Source organism: Myodes glareolus, chromosome 21 (assembly GCF_982192425.1).
Source record: "Myodes glareolus chromosome 21, mMyoGla1.1, whole genome shotgun sequence".
Lineage (NCBI taxonomy): Eukaryota > Metazoa > Chordata > Mammalia > Rodentia > Cricetidae > Myodes > Myodes glareolus.
The window spans coordinates 64612380-64633951 of NC_142046.1; positions in this window are offsets into that span (position 1 = coordinate 64612380).

The following is a 21572-nucleotide window of genomic DNA, read 5'->3' on the forward strand; positions in this document are numbered from 1 at the left end:
TTAGAGCTATTAGGCCATATGTGACTTAATTCAGCAAAACCCCTTTGAAGTGGAAATCAGAAAGCTCAGTTCATCCTTCCTTTAAAACAGATATGGGCATCAGGGTCAAGACATTCTTAAGCCATTTTCAAACTTTCATATAGTCTCTTCCATCTCATAGAATAGCACAATGTTGTTTGAGAGACCTCTGGCTGCTAAATCTCCTAGTTCCTATGGAAACCATAAAGCTACTTGAAGAGGGGAGGGAGTAGAGGTTGGGAGAGAGAGCTGGGAAGCTCCAGTCTTTGTGGGAGGGGGGGTAGGAGTCTTCATCTTCCACAAAGAGGCAAAACAAAGTCTGGGTGGGGGGAGGGCCAGGATAGGTGACAGCAAGGAAGAGATTTACTGCCCTTTTCCCTGGCTCCCTGAATTGATTACTGAATAGTGGAGCCTCAGGGAGTGGAGGAGAGGGATGAAGGGTAGTAACTTGAGACTGTGGTCCTGGGGTCCGAACAGGATTAAAGGAAGGAGCCACCCAGGACTCAAGGCACCCAAACAGTCTCTGATTCTGGGTTTTCTCCCTGACAGCCCTGCAGGGGAACGCCAGTCTTTTTTCTGTAAGTTCCTCCAGGGCAGCAACCATCTTCAATAGCTCCCAGCTGAGCTCCACACTTGATCAAGTGTGTGTGTGTCCCGACTCCAGTACATCCAGCTCAGCCCTGACTGCACACGCAGTCCTCAAAGCCTGGCGACTGCACTTCCCAGATGGGTTGTATCCTCTTCCAGCTATTGACTGAAGATACTATGATGTTTACCCAGCCCACGCTCAGCGCTAAGATCTTCAAAGGATGAATATAGTTCCCTGGTTTGCAAGTGCATATTAATATCTGGTTTCTCCGAACACCTGTGTCTGCAGTTACTCATGGCCTTTTTGTTTGTAAAATGCAGGCTTTTTCCATCCTCTTGGAAAGGGCACACAGCTTTGGTAAACAATAAGCCTTATCAGTAATTCAGATCCTATTATGACTGTTTGCAGGAAAGGTATCATTTGAAGTAAAATACAGTCTGCTTCTGTGTCTTGGCTCTGTGGGTCTATTGCTTGTGAACTCGATCAAGACATCTCAGTTCTCTGAAATCCAGTCTTTTCACATGGAAATAAGAGTAAGAAAACATCCCCATAGCCTGCTCCACTGCTTGTTTTGAAGACTGTGGCCATACTGTCAACGCTGTCAGAAGAACGCTTTGAAACCTGGGTGAGAGTACCGGCAGTTATTGTCACAGGCAAGAGGTCCTTGACTGCAGAAAGGGGCTTTGTCCTTTTGTTTGTGTCACACAGACGTACTCGTGGGTCCCAATTCATGCAGCCAGAAACACACCCGCATGATCTGAGCACAGATAGAGGTGTAAGGCCGGGAAGGGTATTCAGGGTATTTGGGGGGATTGTCTTAGGCAATGAACTCAGAAGTCGGTTGTCACAGATGTTGTTATGAAGAAAAGCCTACAAAAAGGATCTAGGGAAGCTTAAGATACTTGCTAAGTGGGTAAAGTGCTTTCCACACCATCATGAGGGCTTGAGTTTGGGTTATCAGTACTGATGTAAAATCTGGGTGCCTACACCTCTAATCTCAGCTGGCGAAGAGGTGGAAGCTGTAGAGAAGCCCATTGGCTGGCCAGACTCATGGAACCCACGAGCTCAGTGAGAGACCCAGAAAGATAAGATGGAGAGTGTTTGAGGAAGGCACCTAATGTCAGCCTCTGGCCTTCTTCATGCAAACACATCTGTGCATACATATACATGTTTACACACACACACACACACACACACACACACACACACACACACACAATTTTAAGGAGTGAACATAGGGGAAGCTCAAACTCGGGTACCTGTTGCCTATTGGACACTTTTACTCAGCAATTGCTCTCTGGTTTTGTCTTCACACCCATCCTATCAGGTAGGGACCACATCTTAAAGAGCCAAGAGGCTTAATGATTTGCCTTGCCAAGACCCAGGACCATCTCTGTGGCTCTGTTTTCCCTTTCTCCTCTTGGTCCAACTTCTGAGGTCCCATTACCCTAAAGGAGCTGAAGTAAGGTGACCCTTGACAGTCCTGCTGAGTGGTCCTGGGGGAGAGGACAGCAATAGGTGTGGTGGCTGTAAGGAAACATTTGGTGGGACATCACAACTTGTCATCAACAAGTGTACTCCCACCAGGGAAATGAAACCCAATAGATAACGCTTCCTGTGTTATTGTCCGGGTGGTCTGTTCCAGGCAAGACTGCCTGTGTGTTTAACTAACAAACATCCTTCACCAAGAGGACAACAGAGAAGCCAGGGAGTACGGAGGGGGAGGGGAAAACCCCTAGCTCCTGGGACAGCTGGCCTCCCTGCTCTCTCCCCCAGGGCTGCAAGGTTCTCAGGGGGCAGGGGTGAGTCTGATTAAGAATCTTCTGTCAGGACATGCCTACCAGGTGCCTGGTGACCTCTGAGGCAGTTAAATGTTCAGCAACACAATGCCAGTCACAACCTTTGCCCTGTCTGCGCTGCTGGAGGATAGAGCTTATTTTGAAGAGGAAATCATCTTTTAAATAGAAACTGGCCACCTTGGCCTGCCCCCTGGCTTTTCCTGTCACTTCAAGGCTCTTGTTGGAAGCCTGGAGGTATGTGTTTTCCTTCTTCATCTGAGCTCAGAAAGGGGCCAGGTGGGAGATTACCAAAAGGAGCATACCACTGGGACCAGTTGTCTCAGATCCTGCGAAAACATTCTGATGTCCTAGGAAATGATCCAGAGAGATTATCCCCTTTTATGAGTGAAGGTCTCTCTTGCATTCTTAATTTTTTTCTGTGTATGTGTGTATGTGTGTGCGCGTGTGTGAGTGTATGCACACGTGTGAGTGTGTGCCACTGAAACAGTTTAGAGGACATCCTTGAGGCTGCCCATCGTCTTTGATCTTGTTTGAATCAGGGTCTTTGTTGTTCACCACAGGTTAGGTGGCCCGTGAGCTTCTGCAGATTCTCTTGTAATACCTGCCTCCCGCTTTGTCCCTGGAGTGCTGAGATTTTAGATGTGCGCTTCCATGACTGGCTTTTATATGGGGTCTGGATATCTGAACTCAGTTTCTCACGTTTGTGTAGAAAGCTCTTTGCCCACTGAGCCATCTGACTCTCTTGTTTTGGTTCTTCTGCTTGTTAGTGACATCCACTCTGAAGTAGGCTGTTTGGTGGTCCACTAGGGTAGCTACTGATCACAGTGGCTTCTGTATTACGTCGATGGAAGTAAGTAAGCATTACAGTCCTTCACTAGGGTTGGCTGTATGTAGCTCAGGCCCACCACACTGGACAGTGCTGATACATGGCATTTCCTAAATCTGTTTTCCCTGAGCCTACTCGACCATAAGGATTCTAGAACATTCTTTTTGTACAGATTTTGTACCCCGACTGCACAATGGAGTACTTAAGTAAAATTCTGATAGTTGTCTGGGCTCATGCATAAGACTCTAAATTCACGGGTCTGATGGTAGAGGTTGGCGTTCAGATTATTTAAAACTCAGCTAGGAGACTCCCATGAGATGCAGTTTGTCTCATTACATCATATGGCACTTCTGAAGAATTGATTGCCACGGGCTTTCTCGAAGAATTAGGACTCAGCAAGTCTGGGGCAGATGTCAGCACACTGTTTTTTAAAGCACTATACACAGAACTATATAAAGAACTATACACAGAATATGGTCAAGTAGGTTTGGGAAAAATAGAGGTATACTACAGACAAGAGAGCCAGCCTAGTCGCTCAGGTGTTGTGCTAGGGCTGTTGGTTGCAAGGCCACAGTGACTATAACATTCTTACGAGGTATGCGTTATCTTGTGTTGTAACATAAGACACAGAAAGTCAAGAAAAGCAAAGGGCTTGCCTAGCCCCATCTACTTGAGTATAGGTGATAGCATTGGTCTTTGGACCTGGTCTAAAGAAGGGCAAAAGGTGCTGCATTCCCATCACACTGCTAAGCTTGTGAGCTTGGGCAAGTTGTGGAGGGCCGGACCACATTCTCCATTGCTTCTAGGAACAAAGGTAGAGATTGACCTCTGTGACCCCAAGGTGTGGCAGTACACGCCTTTAGTCCTGATGCCTGGGCGGCAGAGGCAGATTGACCTCTGTGACCTCAAGGTGTGGTAGTATATGCCTTTGGTCCCAATGCCTGGGAGGCAGAGACAGGCAGATCTCTGTGAGTTCAAGGTGATGTAGCACATGCCTTTAATCCCAGCACAGGTGCTTGGTAACTCTCTACTGCTGCGTCCCTGCCTACTCCCGAGGCATCATCTGGGATAATGGGCAGCGGACCAATCCAAGAGTGACACGTCAGAAGCGAGGACTGTTTCCTTTATAAGGGCTGGGTTCCCCTCATTCTGGGTCTCCGCCATGTAAGCTTATGCTCTCCCTCTCAAGACGCATAAAGCTTTACTGCAGAAGAATCCTAAGTGTCCCGCGTCGTTCTTGCGGGCGAGACGGTAGCGCGGGACAGCAAGTCACTAAACTTCATCTAAAAATATCAGCTCAATCTATCTATGTACTGTGTGAGCATGTGTGCGGGCGCATGTGTGTGGACACAAGAGCACAACTTGTGGGAGTCAGTTTTGTCCTTCTACCGCGTGGGCTCTGAGGATTGAACTCAGGTCATCAGGCTTGGTGGCCGTGCCTTGACCTTCTGAGTCATCTCACTACTGTCTCTTACAGTCGAGCTCATGTAGGAATTACAAATTTTTAATTTACCTCTGAGGTACACTGTGATGATCAATTGGGTTAACATAGATAAAGGATTCTGTGTGGTTCTGTATGCATCAGGTAGGTGTGTGGTAAGTTTGCAAAGACAGAACCACCACTGGCAGATCTACCTTCTGCCACACCTTTCTGCTGAGACACTTATTGTGTCCCTCTGTCTTTGCTTTCTGTTCCTTCACTCAGTATGGGTCTAGATGTTGACTGCGTGAGGGTCTGTGGTCCAGGTGGACCCAGCCGCCCCCTTGTCTCTGGTCTACTGTGTCTAGGGCTGTACATACAGTTTCAGGAAAAGTGTCAAAGGACACCAGTAGCATGATAATAGTCACCTGTTATTCTTAGAGTGTGCAGTGTGCCAAGGGCTTTACATTCCACTATTCTTAATCATCTCAGCTCACTAATGAGGCAGATACTTGTCTTTCTCCACCAAGAAACACACACTAATAGGATTGTTAAAATACATGCTCTCTTGAGGTCTTATAAGCAGTAATTATTAAAGCTTAAGGTTTGAACCCCAGGTTCAGGACCCATGGCTGCCACCCAAGGGCACGTAAGCAAAGCAAGCAAGCAAACTATCTGTGTAACAGAAACAGGATTCCTTGTATGCTTCAGTATGTAAGGTACTTTGCTGTGTAGGGAAAAAATTAGATTTCAGGCCCCTGGATATCAGGATGACCAAGCTGTAGGAAGTGAGCGAGATGTTGGAGAAACTATGGTATTTTAAACATTTTTTATTTGTTTTTATTTTATGTGTATTCACATTTTGTCAGCATGGGTGTAAGTGTCCTAGTACCTGTAGAGACCAGAAGAAAGCGTTGGGTGCTTTGGAACTGGAGTCATGGATAGTTGGGAGCTACCATGTGGGTGTTGGGAGCTAAACTTGGGTCTTCTGCAAGAGCAGTAAGTACCCTTAGGTACTGAGCCATCACTCCAGCCCCTCACATTTCTGCTCTGCCTGGCACAAAATCTTCCCCTATCTTAAGCTTGTGATTTCCAGCGTTGATTGTCCTCATCCTTCATCTGCCTCGTCCTGTGACAAGCGGTGGACTGCCTCTTTCTCCATGCGGGGAAGTCCTGGGATTTGACTAAGGCTTGAGCAAACTCAAGATGGGAGTTCACCTCTCATCTTGTGCTAACTCTTTCCCAGGGTTGAGGAAAGATCCTGTGGCCTCCAGATTCCCTTTAGGGAAATTCTGGCTCCTGGAAAGTCATTTCCTCCTTAGTCCACTGTATTTCTCCACGGACACAGGAGGAAAACAGGCTCATGAACCAGGGAGGCAGCAAGGGGATGGTGCATGAGAAGGGACTGCTGGAAGTAAGCTGTGCCTGTGAATCTCTTTTCTGTTTTCTTTCTGCTGTGTGACATTGGGCACATTTAAGAAAATTTATTTTATTATTTGTTTTGAGGCAGGATCTTGCTGTCTCTGAGGCTGGCCTTAAACTCACAAACCTCTTTCCTCAGCTTCCTGTCAGCTGGGATTAGTGTGTATTTTCCTCTGCTCAGCTACATGGGCATATATTTTAACTTCTCCAAATCTCAGCTTGCTTTACTGTAAAGGAAAGAAAATAACAAGTCCTACCTTACATGATGGTGCTTAAGGTTGGGTTCAGCCAATGGCTGTCAAGTGCCTAGAGCCCCAAAGACATTCAGATGGGAACCTCTATGATCACAATCGCCAGACTGTTTGGCTAGTGCAAAAGCCTAGAATTGAAGGAAGAACTGTCTCCATCCACCTGGAGGTGTTCCAGGGCCCCTTTCTCTGAGTTTATTAGGGACAGAGGAAAAGGGTGGTTGGTCCAAGAGAAAGGACAGAGGTCCTTTAATGAGCTCAGGAAAGCCCATCTCCTGACAATAGCAGCCCTGGAGTTGGCAATAGCATCCTGTCACGAGCAGCAGCAGGATATATGTTGAGGGTGGGAGCATGCAACAGCCCTATCGCACATCTCCCTGCCCATCCACCCCTTAGCCTGTGGAACTTTGTGATGCAGTAGTCAGGAATCAGAGATAGATGAAGACTTCCCCTCCACATGCATCCCAGACTAATAAGGAGGCTGGAATCTGGGCGGCCTTGCACCCTTCAGCCTTCTCCATGAGCTGCTCCTGCCACCCCTGGCCCTGCTTTGGGTAGAGACGTCTGCTGGGCCCGTGCTTATCAGCCTCCAGAGCTACGGAGTCAAGGAACAGAGGAGTGGTAGTCCCTACCTGCAAACCAGTGTCCTCTGAACAGTGTGAATGAAGGTTCCCTGACTGCTGATGGCAGAGCTTGCCTCGAGAAACACAGTGATAATGAAGAGAGGGCATCCTAGCCCAGGGGAGTTTGCAGTTGGCTGGGCTGGGCTGGGCTGGAGGAATAGCAAGCTTAGTGGATGTATAGAAGCCCAGGATGTATTGGATGTTGCGTGGGCACTTGAAGATCCTGGTAGAAGAGTGAGCAGGAGTAGACTAGATGGAGGACATCGCTGTAGTGAGAAGTGGCAAGTGTGTTGCAAGAGTTGGAATGTGCCAAGTGGGGCTGTGGCTCAGAGCTTAGCTGTCTCGGACTGCAGAGGCCGCCAGGCCTGGGGCTTTGGAGACCACACCCAGAAGGATGAACTTATCTCAAGGGTAGAGTGAAGGCACTGGTGATCTTTTAGCAGGAAAACAGCACAGCCCAATTTGTGGTTTAAGTCTTGGCATGCTTCCTTTCCTCAATAAACTTTCCTAAGTACTTGCTTTGTCCCCAAGCCCAGAGAATTCCAAGGATTATTGTAGGAGGCCACTTGTTTATTTCCCAGCCACCAAGACTCCTGAAATAATCACTCAGAAAGTATATTATTTGCAATACTGTTTGGCCAAGAGCTTAAGTGTATTTCTGGCTAACTCTTATATCCTAAACTAACCCATCTCCATTAATCTATGTATTGCCATGTGTAACGCTGTGGCTTACTGGCAAAATTTCAGCATATCTGTCTCTGGTAGAGGCTCCATGGCTTTTCTCTGACTCCACCTCCTTTTTCCCAGCACTCAGTTTAGTTTTCCCTGCCTAGCTCTGCTCTACCCTATCACAGGCCCAAAACAGCTTCTTTATTAACCAATGATATTGGCGCACCAACGTGATTGACTAAATCCATGTAAAACCTGAGAAAGCTTAAAAAGCAATTCTAGACACAAGAACAGAGTTAAGCATGGCTTCTTGGTAGCCAGCATTTTGCTGGCAGCATGCCACAGCTCCTTTCAGAGAGGTCTTCCTGATTCAGCTGTAGCAGAAAAAAAACTGTGGGGTTTTGAAATGGTGGCTTCCTGGGCCATGCTGCCAGTATGAACTCTGTCAAGGTCCGGCAATGGAGCATTTAAATGGATTTTGTGAGCAGAGTGCTACAACTTGCTTAATGGCACAGCATAGACCCACTGCATGCTTGGAACTGGGGTGGTGTGCTTGGCTTGCAGAGGCAGATGATGTGCCTCTGACATGTCAGAGTGAGTGGAGCCAAAAGGCAAAGCAGCCTTGCCCCTAGTCATTCCACAACTCAGCATTTTAAGAAGCACTCCTAGATAGAAAGGAATTACAGATACACAATAAAGACAGATTCAGAGAAAAAAGACCTCTAAATGGGTCACAGTATGTTTAAAAAAAATGTACGTAGGCTTGGGAGAGGGAAGAAAAAAAGTAAAGAGAGTTATAAAAAGAAGTAAATGTTTTTTTTTTTAAATAGCAAAACGACTTTAAAGAGACAGAGTAAACATAGAAAAAATGATAGAGTAAGAAAAATAAGCCATGTAAAAATGAAATATACACAGAGAGTCTGGATTATGTACACTATTGTGTTTTCTTTGATGTTTTTGACTGTGAAGGAGCTAAGTAACCAATATATATATACTTTAAAGTTTCTTGTCTTCAAAATTTGGGTCTAAGGATATGTTGCTTTGGAACAGAGGTTCCTCTTTTGTTTCCACAGAGGATGCGAATCTGTGGAATCCTTCCAGATTAATGTGGTTTGATGAACTAAGACCTCCTGAAAGGTCACCACGAACACTCCCAAAAATTACTTCATCCAACAAAAAGCAGAAAGTAGTTTGGGGAGAACTACACCCAAATTTTCAATATTGTTTATAAACATTTGTTTACATCTAAAGGGGGATATGACATAGTGATGAATACTTTGTATTGGTATGGATATTTGTTTATTAATACAAATTTAAGGTCAATTTTGTTATATGTATATTTTTGTCCTTGATTAAGATATTGTGTTTTGTGAAGGTCATTTAAAAATGTAATGTATAATTAAAAAATACAGGTTAATAGATAGTTAATACAGTTAATAGATAGACTATCTATAATAGTCAAGTTTGTAGTCATGTTAGGTTTTCTAGATGTATAGAAATGTATTTCTGATGGATAGACATATTCTTCAAACATTTCAAAGACTTCAGAATATGGCATTTAAAATGGTTTTAATAACTTAGGACTTTTCATGAAAATGAGACACATCTACTTCTGGCAGCATTAATCTACTTCAAGAGGAAGATGGGCATCGAAGAGGCTCCTTATGGAGTTTGTAGCCATTTGGGCAAGAAACTGCTCTTGCATGGACTGCTTGATGCTATGCTGTATGAACAGGACATGCAGGACCCACAGAGAAATGGTTGCTGAACTTGCCTAAAGGTGAGATGGTCCTTCAGGGTTCCTGCTTTATGAAAGAGTCTGCTAGACATTCTGCAGGACACAGAAGAAAGTGATTGACAAACTGCTAATATTTCCTGCTTTATGGAAAAGTCTGCTGGATACCTTGGGCCTGTGGGCTGAAGATGGATGCCCCAACAATACAGAAAAACTTTGGGTGACTGTCCAGGCAGTGAGATGTCTCTGTCAATTGTAGAGTTGCTTACAATGTACTTCCTCTTTACTCAAGTAATATTATATTCTTCTAGAGTCTTTGATGGAATTGAAGAATATATAGTTTTCTTTAGTTGTGATGAAAGTAGATATAAATATTGTAACTGTAATTCTTGCTTGTTTTATTATATGTAAATTTACTATGTTAAAGTTGAATCCTCCCTTTTTATTTAGACAGAAACGGGCGGTGATGTGGGATTCCCTTCTGTATGCTGTGAATACCATTTATCAATAAATAAACTGTCTTGGGCCTGTGCAGGAAATAGAGTTAGGCACGTAAAAGTAAACTGAATGCTGGGAGAAAGAAGGTGGAGTCAAAGAGAAGACACCAGAACTTTATCCGGTAAGCCACAGCCTTGGAGATGGGTTAGTTTAGGATATAAGTGTTAGCTAGAACTATGTATAAGATATTGGCCAGGCAGTGATTTAGTTAATACAGTTTCTGTGTAGTTATTTTGGGAGTCTGGGTGGCCAGGAAATGCACAGCAGCCTCATACAACAAATTGGCGCCTGACCACTGACAAAATATATGATGTCCGAATCAGACAAGCAGGATACAAGAAAAAAGACTGTCAAATCCGGCCCAGACAGTATAAGATGGTTTTATAAAACTTCCTGCCTCTGAAAATGGTCTGTCAGTTACTCTAGGCCTTAGCAAAAAGGATCATATGATTATCTGCAAAGGTCACTTTTGCCCTTTGGAAATAAGGTTTTCAGAAAATATGGAAGCAGATGAATCTTTTTAAAAAAATTTAATTTAAATAACATTTTTAAATTATTCTACATACCAGTTTCCCCTCCCCGTTGTTTTACCCTCTCCCCTTTTCCATCTACCCCCCCCCCCCAATCCACTTCTCCATTTCCATTCAGAAATGGACAGGCCTCCCATGGGCTTGCACAAAGCATGGCACAAAAAGCTGAGGCAGGGCCAAGATCCTCCCCTTATGTTGAGAGGGGAGGTAATCCAGCATGGGGAACAGGTTATCAAGAGCCAGCTAAGTGCCAGGGAGAGGTCCTGCTCGCACTGTTAGAGGCCTAACTAAGAGTCTAAGCTACACGATTGTCGCATACATGCAGAGGACCTAGGTCGGTCCCATCCAGGCTTCCTGACTGTTAGTCCAGCGTCCATGAGCTCCTGTGAGATCAGGTCAGTTGTCTGTGTGGGTTCCCCCAGCCTGACCCTCTAGCTGGTACAATCCCTCCTCCCTTTCTTCCAGAAGACTCTCGGAGCTCAGCGTAGTTCTTATCTGTGGATCTCTACTTGGAAGCAGATGAATCTATAAGACCCTTTCCATACCTGCAAAAAGCTTATGATAGCATAGGTGATAAGATGGTCAACTCTTAGCAAGCACTTAGGACTTAGGTGGAATGAGGGATCCGGAGAAGAACCATAATGAATATCTCATTAATTTTACTGCTGGATAGATCAGCCTTACCAGGTGATAAGCAGAGGACATAACAGCATAACAAGCTGCATTTCCTCTTCTCTGGGAGCATCCTTATTTAGGGGACTCTTCTAAAAGAAATGATAAACATTCCCATAGGTCTTTGGGGGTCCTGGCCCAGAGAGTCATAATGAGGCCCATCTGCTCAAGCCAGGGAATCAGAGGGAAAGATGTCAACTGGATTAAATTTCTGGCTCTGCCAATGAATGACATGTCTATGACCTTGGCGGGGGGAGATATGTAGTTTCTCCTCTGTGGGATTTCGTCTTCTCATGCATAAAATGAGTTTTCCCAAAGGACAGTTGTTTCCGAAGTGCTCGGTTCCGAGGATGGAAGACAGGGTCTGGGGAGACAGCTTAAGCAGGAAGCCGCTTACTATGCAAGCATGAGAACAGAGATTCAACCCACAGCAGCCATGCAGACAAACACAAAAACAAAACAAGCAATCAACCAAAGATCCTGGTTGTGGAGGCTCAGACCTGTGATTTCAGGGCTGGTGAGCTGGAGGCAGGAAGACTGCCGGGCAGCCGGGTTAGTTGAAATGATGAGCTGCAGGGTCACTGAGAGAGAACCTCAGTTCTCTCAGTCTCAGAAAATAAGACGGAGGGCAACTGAGGAAGACATCCAAGACTGGACCACTGCCTCATCAATGCACGTGCATGATTGTGCGCACGCGTGCATGCCCCCACGCATGTGTGCGCACACACACAGACACACACTCACGTGACCTGAGATACAAGACTAGGTCACTTTGGTTGGGGTACTTGCAGCCTGGTTGGAGAGACAGATGCAGAAACATAAACAGTGTTCTGTACGGAGCACAGTGCTGAGGGGCTGCACATTGCTCTGGGTGAGGTAGGGATATAGAGGCACAGAGAGAGCCTAAAGTGTGGATAGAGAGCAAACTGGGGGGGGGGGGGGGGGCGGGAGGCCGCTATCACACTTCAGTCATCAGTGCATCGAGTGGTAGGGGTGGGAGAGCAGGCACGTTAGATCTGTCTGATCATCTTGTCTTTCTGTGTATACATGCAGGCCCGTCTCGGTCTCCAGTCTGATGCTCTGGAGCCATTGCTTTGTGCAGCCCACTAGCTGGGAGGACAGTCAGCTCCCAGAGGTATCAGGTTGAACTTGTGTGTATGCTCTGTTGCACTGAACCTCTAGGATAGCCCACAGCTGATTTCACGTTACACTCTTGTCCCCTGGCAGAGTTCTCTAGCATTCAGCAGCATTTCTGATGGGTAGTCTCAAAGGCATAGATAAGAGTGTTTTGAGCCTCCATGTCTGCCAGAATTGGTTTTAGGAGATGCTGTCCTTACCTCAGGAGATTCCTAAGGGCAGAGCATCTTCTTCTGGCGTATCACGGCAGCACTGATGGAGGGTAGACGGCAGGGTGAGCAGGAGTAAGAGAAAACTGGTCCTCGCAGCACAAATTGCATATGAACACAAGCAGCTAGCTGGGCACATTCCAGGGAGGATTCCTGTGTGAGCAGGAATGCTGGAGATGAGATGCAGGGACAGGAAGAATAGGATGGGGCCGGGGGGGGGGGGTGCTTGAAAGATAGCTGGGGACTGTCCAGATAGCTCAGTGGTTAAGAGCACAGGCTGCTCTTCCAGAGGACCTGGGTTTAATTCCCAGTACTCATGTGGCAGCTCCCCACTGTCTGTCACTCTTCTTCCTGATGATCTGGCACCCTCACACAGACATACACACAGATAAAATAAAGAATAGGATGGGGCAGAGAAGGAGCAGATTAGTGTTCCAGACAAAGGGAACACACAAAAAGAAAGCCAAGTGACTGTGTGCACAACAGGTGGTCGACACAGGCTAGGATTTCGTATCCCATGTGACAGGAGAACCTTCAGCAGCAGGCTACTGTGACCAGAACTTGTAAGTACATATAAGTGTGCGTGTGTGTATGGATGTCTGTGTGTGCAGGGACACATATATATATAAAGGTGTGCATGAACTTGTGTGTGTGTGAGCATGGTATGGAGCCAGAGGACCTCCCGAAGTGTCATTCTGCAGGTGTTGTACATAATACATATAAGTGTGCATGTGTATATGGATGTTTGTGTGTGCGGGTACACATATATATAAAGGTGTGTATGACCTTGTGTGTGAGCACGATATGGAGCCAGAGGACCACCTGAAATGTCATTCTGAAGGTGTTGTACATCTTGTTTACTGAGACAGAGTCTCTCTATTCAATTTATGTTTTGAGACAGGGACTCTCATTGGCTGGGAACTGACTGTGATTAGGTTAGGTTACCTGAACAGGGAGCCCCGGTAATCTTCCAGTCTCTGCCTGTCTAGCAATGTGGTTAAAAGCACACGTGTTATGGCTTGCTTTGATTTTTAAAGGATACATCTTAGTTTTAAAAATCTAATTAATTATTTTTGGATATGCATATGTAACCATATCTCAGGGTAAGTGTGGAGAATAGAGCCCAACTTCAGGGAGTCAGTTCTTTCTTTCTATCATGTAATCAGGGTCGGACTCTGGTAATCAGGCTGGGCAGCAAGCGTCCTTTACACCAGAACTATCACGGAGCTAGCTTGCTGGCTTCTGTTTTTTTTTTTTTTTTAAATGTAGGTTCTGGGGGATTGGACTCAGGCCCTCATGCGTGCAGAGTAAGCCCTTCACTGACTGAACCTTCTCCCAGCCCCAGAATAAGTTTTGAAACAAAACAAAACCCCCAAACAACCAGTACCCTGGGTGCCTGTGGAATAACGAATGGGGCAGGGGTAACTCAGCTGGGCATATTAGGAGGCAGCTATTACCATCCAACATGGGTTTAGCTAGCAGGTGGTGATGTGGATGCTGAAACAGGGCCATGTTTTAGAAGACAGGATTTGGTCATAGAGCACGTACTGGTGATAAGGGAGAGAGCGTGCCAAGGATATTTCCTGATTTCTGTGGATCTCAGCGATCATCTAGCCTCCTCTTCCACTCCCACATCTAACTGCTCAAGGAGATCGAGACTCAGAAATAAAGAGGGACTTTCCCATGCTGGCAGAGCAAGGGCAGCGTTTAAGCCAAGTCATATTGTGTCCATCCTTTTCCTTTACAGAGCAAGAGAAGGATGCACCCTTAGAAAGCACCCAGCTCAATTCCTACATTATTTATAGATAAGGAAACCGAGGGGAAAAGCTTAAGCAGTCTGGCCGGAGGCCACCCAGAGAGTTAATTAATTAATGAGTGAAATAGTTTAAGCATATATAAACACGGCTGTGTTGACCCTTAGATAGCGAGGCACGTTGTTTGCTCAGGAGGGAGATAACTTGGCAGAGTCCCTTCAAATGGTTTCCCAAGCATCCATACACTGGCTGGCTTCTTTCTGGGCCTGTTGCCTGGGGTTAGGGAATCCAGATGTCTGGGGCCACAAAAGCCAGATGGATTTTCCCAGGCCATGGGTTCCCAGTGCTTGGGCTCAATAGATCAACAGTGATGTTGCAAGGCATGTGGGTGGCTGGGAAGGAATGTCAGCCTGCTCTCTGCGTTCTTTGGCCACTTGAGTTGACTATTGGAAGAGTTGATTTCTTTTCAGTACCTCTCTCACTTGGATAGTCCTACAGCTAAAGCCAGTACTTACCAATTGCTATCTTGTGTTAAATACAGGGACAGCATTCTTTAGAATTCCGTGTTGTGACAGGGCATGACAGATGATATCAAATATTGTACTGTTTGCAGATGCGAATGATCCCTGGGGAATGTGATAGTTTGCAGGTCAATATGCTAGAATTTTTATTTTCTCTTTCTTTCTTTCTTTCTTTTGAGAAAAAAAACACGCAGAATTCTTGAAATTAGGATTGCATTAGAATTAAATTTAGAGTTAAAATTAGAAAAACAAAAAAATTATTTTTTGGTGACCTGGTTTTGTCCCTTTGGAGACTCAGATCTCCGAAGTGCTATCCTTTTTAACCTCTCTCAGGAATATTCGGGAAAATGGAAAAAGGAACTGGCTTTTGGGGCGGCTCAAGTGGCTTCAGAGAAGAGTATGAAGTCTTTGAAATCATGCTCTCTCAGGGCTGTGTCCTGACTTTACCACTTCATGTCTGTGTGACATTGGTGTTCACCTCTCTGAAACTCAGTGTATTGTTTTGTTGAGTGGGAGTGAGGATTGCAGTTTTACGGCGCTATTGTACATGTGAAATGAGGCAATGGATACAAAACACTTAACACACTGCCTAGCACAGAAACAAAAAGTGTTCAGCAAATTTAATTTACCCTAGGACTCTCAAATCAACCAAGACTGAGTCAAATTGATTGAGATCAATGGAACTTTCCTCTTCAGCTCTGGCTATATCTAGGTCCCTCTTGGGGTTCACTGTCATGACAACAGCTTGGTGGAACAGTGTGGACGTTGATAGGGGAAACTAGACAGCCAGAACGCTGCCTGGTCCTGCTGGCGCCACAGCCAGAATGGGCAGCTGTCTGATTAATGCCTGCCTGACCCCACTGGCTTCATTTCAGGTCACCCCGGAGCAGATTCTTGCTCAGGACAGATGCAGCCTCACTCATGGGGATAGGCCAGGGCCCTGGTCAGTGGGCATGGTTACAGGTGCCAAGGAGTCTTAGAACAGTCCAAGGAGAACAGAAACAAAAGGCACCCTGTAGTTTCATTATTCTAGTACTTTCCCTCTATGGATGAATAAAATAAAATGGATAATAAATGAATTTAGTGTGCCCAACAAAGTATGAAAATCTTTCAGCAAAGGCTAATTCCTACACCACTCCCATGGAGCAGGTATAATTATCCTCACCAAGGAGGTAGAGCCTGAGGGTGGGGCGGACAGAGGCATGAAATTTGTTTATAGAACGCAGCTAGTGTTTCACCCAAGTCTTCCTTTTTCTTATTTGTACTCTCTTTCTCATTTGTCCATTCCCACACTGTGCCTTAGGTTTGAAAGAGTCCTTCAACGCTGATGGCTTAATAACAGTCTCCAGTGCAGTGATGTCAAGAACTAAGACCTTTAAGGATTCTAGGGTGGATTTGTTGTACTAGGGGCCATTGAAGAGAGGAGCAGCTCTTGAGGGAAGAGAGTTAGTTGAACATAGACAGTGATATACAAGAGCAGGTAGAGCAATACAAGTGGATAAGTTCAAGGGGGGAAGTGGGTGAGAGAATGGGGGATCGAGGAGGGGAGGAGGAAGAGTTTACCAAAATGAAGGACATATGGAAAAGCCATACAGAAATCCACTACTTTGTAATCCAATTTAAAAAATGTAAACTAAAGACTAGCTAGATTGGAGATACCCTGTACAGTCAGATGACACTACTCTTAGAAGCCATTGTTGAAAAATCCCAGTGCCAGGTATGGGGTACCTGCTGATGGGGCAGGGTCTACAAGTTAGTATAGACAATTACCGTTTCTTTTGTTAAACCTTATTGCTGAAGATGCTACATATCCTGGTTACAAGATATAGAGAAACCAAACTGGAACTGAGCTAGAGGTTTCCTTCCTGCTGGGTAGGGGTAGCTCTCCCTAGCAAGAGCTTTGGAGGCTGCTGTGGGAGACAAGGCATCAGTGACCTTACTCATATGTGGATGCTATGGACTTCAGGGATAACTTGCCATGCAAGTTGGTGAAATAGTGGCATACTGTTAGAGTGGAACCAGATCCTCAGGTTGGTTTTGAGGTCTATTTCACAAGAGGAATACATGCTGTTGCTGGAAACCATGTAAAAAAATGGCTGGAAAGGTTATAGACTCTGGGAGGGACGTGACTACTGCAGTTTAGCTAAACTGATGTAGCACCAAACTGCAATCTATTTTTATTCCTATAATCATAGATAAATGCTTCTCTCTGCCTTAATAAGAGAAGTTTCTCTTTGCAGTGAATGGTGGTGACTGCAGAGATTCCTGGCTGTCTAAGATGCTTAGAATAAATGATTCTTTGTTATTCAACCCTAGATAAGACGTTTATTCCACTCCTTCTAAAGCTCAGGAAACTTGGTGAAAGAGAGATTAAGGAAACAATGAAGAACAAGATCAGGAGGAGAGATGCAGTCTCTGGGCGCAGTCACTACAAGGATGATCTCACAGCAGATGCAGTTGCCAGCATTCAGCCTTCACAAGTCTAAGCTCATCAGCTGTCAATCACAGATGGATAGGAACTCATGGGGCCCAGCTTTTCCCTGTTGAACTGTTGGCAACTGAAGTATTCTGGGAGAGACATAGTCACTGCTTTTAGTTATGTACCCACTGGCGAGTCCATGAATTCCAAACTTGTGACCATCCAGGAAGAACTACTGGAATCAGATGGCCACAAACAAAGCAAACCTGTGGTTGGAGAGGTCCTAGACTCTAGAGAGAATCTATTAACACCATGCTGCTAGAATGACGAAGTATCCAACTGCCTTCTAAATACTCATCCTTACACAATAGATTAGTGCAGCTCTCATCCCTCACTAAAGAAACTTCAAGCGAGGGAGGGACTTTTGTTCCAGAGAGCCACTACAGGTCAAAGTGTAGGGAATACGTGACAGTAGAGGGCTGCTCCTCACATGGGACATTTATAATGCACTCGTCTTGACCCAAGGCTCAGGGAACAGCACTGAAGAGGAGCAGGAAGATTGTAAGAGCCGGGGGACCAGGGAATTGCTGTGAAGGCATGTCTTCTGCACACAATGAAGATGTTACCCCGACCACTCTCAGCAACTATGGTTGCCTGTGTAGGACCTGTACAAAGCCACAGCAGGCAACATTCAGGTATAGATGGGGTAAAAGCTCTCGAGGCTTCATGTGCAGCTCAGGAGCTACAGGTTTTCTCTCTCTCTTACGAGAAAAAGAAGATCATGTGAATTTGAGAGCAGGATGTGTGAGGAGCAAGGAAGGACATGAAGGAGGAAAAGACTGATGGATAGGATCAAAATGCCTTGCGCTTATATAGGAAATCCTAAAAATATGCATATGGGAAAGAACCTATAGGAAGCAGGGAAGGATAAAATGTCTAGAAAGGTGATAATAGGGGGTGAGAGTGTGCAGAATGCACTATATATGATGAAATTGTCAAGGAACCAGTTTAATCAATAAAAATAATAAGTTTCTCTCCTTGTTCACGCTTTCATATGTTTTTTTTTTTTTGCCCTCTCTTCTGCATCTCTGCACAGGATGGCTCAGAGAGAAATCTCTAACCAGAAGTTAGGTTAGGCTCTGGCTCTTGGACTTCTTTGCTTTTAAATGTATGAGAAATAGTTTTCTGTTTATTATGAAACACCCAGTCTATATAAACATTTAGAAGAATGAAAATAGATCCATATCTATCACCATGCACAAAAATGAGTCCAAGTAGATCAAAGACCTCAACATAAAGCCAGCCACACTGAACCTCATAGAAGAGAAAGTGGGAAGTACACTTGAATGCAATGGCACAGGAGACCACTTCCTAAATATAACTCCAGTAGCACAGACACTGAGAGAAACAATTAATAAATGGGACCTCCTGAAACTGAGAAGCTTCTGTAAAGCAAAGAACATGGTCAATAAGACAAAATGGCAGCCTACAGAATGGGAAAAGATCTTCACTAACCCCACATCAGACAGAGGTCTGATCTTCAAAATAGACAAAGACCTCAAGAAATTGGTCAACAAAAGAACAAATAATCCAATAAAAAATGGGATACAGACCTAAACAGATAACTCTCAACAGATGAATATAAAATTGCTGAGACACTTAAAGAAATGCTCAACATCCTTATCTATTAAAGAAATACAAATCAAAACAACTCTGTGATTCACTCTTACACTTGTAAGAATGGCCAAGGTCAAAAACATTGATGACAACTTAGGCTGGAGAGGATGTGGGGCAAAGGAACACTCCTGCATTGCTGGTGGGAGTGCAAACTGCTAAAACCACTTTGGAAATCAGTAAGGTGATTTCTCAGAAAATTAGAAAACAACCTTTCTCAAGACCCAGCAGTATTACTTTTGGGTATATACCCAAAGGATGCTCAATCATACCACAGGGACATGTGCTCAACTACGTTCATAGCAGCATTGTTTATTATAGCCAGACCCTGGAAACAACCTAAATGCCCCTCCACTGAAGAGTGGATAAGGAAAACGTGGTACATTTACACAATGGAGTGCAACACAGCAGAAAAAAAAATAATGACCTCTTGAAATTTTTGGGCGAATGGATGGATCTAGAAATCATATTGAATGAGGTAACCCAGACCTAGAAAAACAATTATCATGTGTACTCACTCGTAAGTGGCTTTTAGACATAAAGCCAAGGAAAACCAGTCTACAATTCACAATCTCAGAGAACCTAAACAACAAAGAGGATCCTAAGGGAGACATACACGGATCTAATCTACATGGAAAGTAGAAAGAGACAAGATCTCCTGAGTAAATTGGAGCATGGGCATCATGGGAAGGGGGAAGAAGGGAGGGAAGCAGAAAAAAAATATATAGTTCAATAAAAACAATTAAAAATTTAAAAAAAAACACACACTCAGTCTTAGGTCTTCTATATTAACAGCATAAATGGACCAAGACATTGTCTCTCTGGAGCTTTTCAGTGTTACCCCCTGCTCTCTTCCTAATGCCTGGTATAGCAGCACCTCCGTATAAACATGTTGAATAAATGAATTGCTGTGGATAATGATGGTACCATTTTTGAGGGTATGATTTAAAGAAGGGCCTGAGAAATGCATGCATATGTGCATGTGTACGTTTGTGTGTGTTGGAGAGTTTCTATCTGATACTGAGAATGGGAAAGGAAGGACTAAGCCTCTATAAGTACAGCCCTCTCCTTCTATCTTAGACCCCCCCCCCCCACAACAGGCTATTCTCTTCAATTATCTTTGCTCTAGTTAACTGGGCTCCACTCTGAACAGGCACTATTTCTCCCCATGTAAGCCTTCTCTTTGACTTTTCCCCTACTTGGAATGGCTCCATTTCCATTCTCGTTAAGAAGCCTACACCTGTCTTCAGCTAGTTCCATCTCCATGAAGTTTTCCTTGATACCTTTAAGAAATTAAATGCCATAATTTCATAAGTTTTTAAAGACACCCGAATCTCTTTCTTATGCTCCGTATTGCTTCTTTATCATGACCTTCTGTGATCAGGTTTCCTTTGAGAGTAAATCATGAGCAATTAGATGATCCTTACTTTATTTCATCCTTTCATCATTGGGAGCACCTAGCAGATCAGCGCCTGCAATTCTGAGACACATTATTGGAATTGAATGCCGTGAACTTGGTGTGGGAAATAAAAGGCTGGTGTTGAGTTGATTTCTTTAAGAAGTCAGTCTAGAAGAAGCAGGGGTGGGACAGTGGATATTCATCTGCCTTCCTTATTTCATTGTGGGCTGACAGCATCCTTCTCCAGGGATGTCTTATGACCTCAGCTGGCCCTCATGAGGTCTGTTTTCCCATTCTCTTGGATCAGGCTGAGAAAAACAGGAAGAATCATTAAGAGACAGAGACTTCAGAGCCAGCAGAAATTATTGCTGATTCCTTTTACAGACACCAAAAGCTTTGTTTACACATTGTGACCAAGAAGTCGGCTCTTCCTGCTGGCCACAGGGAGACGCCTCTATTGACCTCCTGGATTCACATCAGGTACCACACCCACCCCCTTCTCAGATTTTCTTTTTTCAGAGTCTCTACCATCACTTATATTGTAAGACTTAAGAATCGGAGGATCCATTGGTTGTGTCCAGACTTTTTTTCTTGAGAGATATCTAATTTCTCCTCAGAGCATGCTCCATACACCCCTGATACTGGAGGTTTGTCAAGAGTGCAACTTTCAGGTGTTTCCTGGCTACTGCCTCAGAACACACACTGTAACAAGATCCTCAAGGAATGACCATCCATACAAAATGAGAGCACACATACAAAAACTCCAGAGAACTAGTCACAAGACACATGTTGTTTGCTAGACAGTTGTAGAAAGCCACGTATTAGTTCTACAATATGGGGTACTGTGGATGCAATCAAAGCAGGAGTTTCTGGTTTCTTTGATCATCAGTCATTCATGTGACTAAATATGGGGCTACTTCACACCAGTCTCTCAGCAACAATTTTTTGAATGAATAAACCTTTTGAGTTCTGACCTAGGGCTTCTTTGCTACTACTATTGCTGGCTCCTGTAACTCCCAGCATCCTCGGTTAACAGAAAATACTTTCAGAGAGAGTGGGCTGCATCCTCATTTTGTGCTCATCCTTGGCAGCAGAATCCCAAGACTCAATGAAGTAGGGCTCATAAATTGTGACTTGTGTGTCACACATGGTACAAGAGGAACTTTTCTGGCTTCGAATTCTCCATGTAGCTAAGGATGAGTTTGAACTTCTGGTCTCCTGTCAGCCTCCTGAGTGATAGGATTATAACCATGTGCTGCTATGCCTAGTCTTTTTATCCCCCCCAAATTTTATATGCTTTTGAAAGTTGACAAGTACAACAGTTAAATACAGTAATAACTGTGTAAATAACATGCATAGAAATGTATGTATGGAATTACTGTACATGATATGCAGAAACCCTACCGGGAA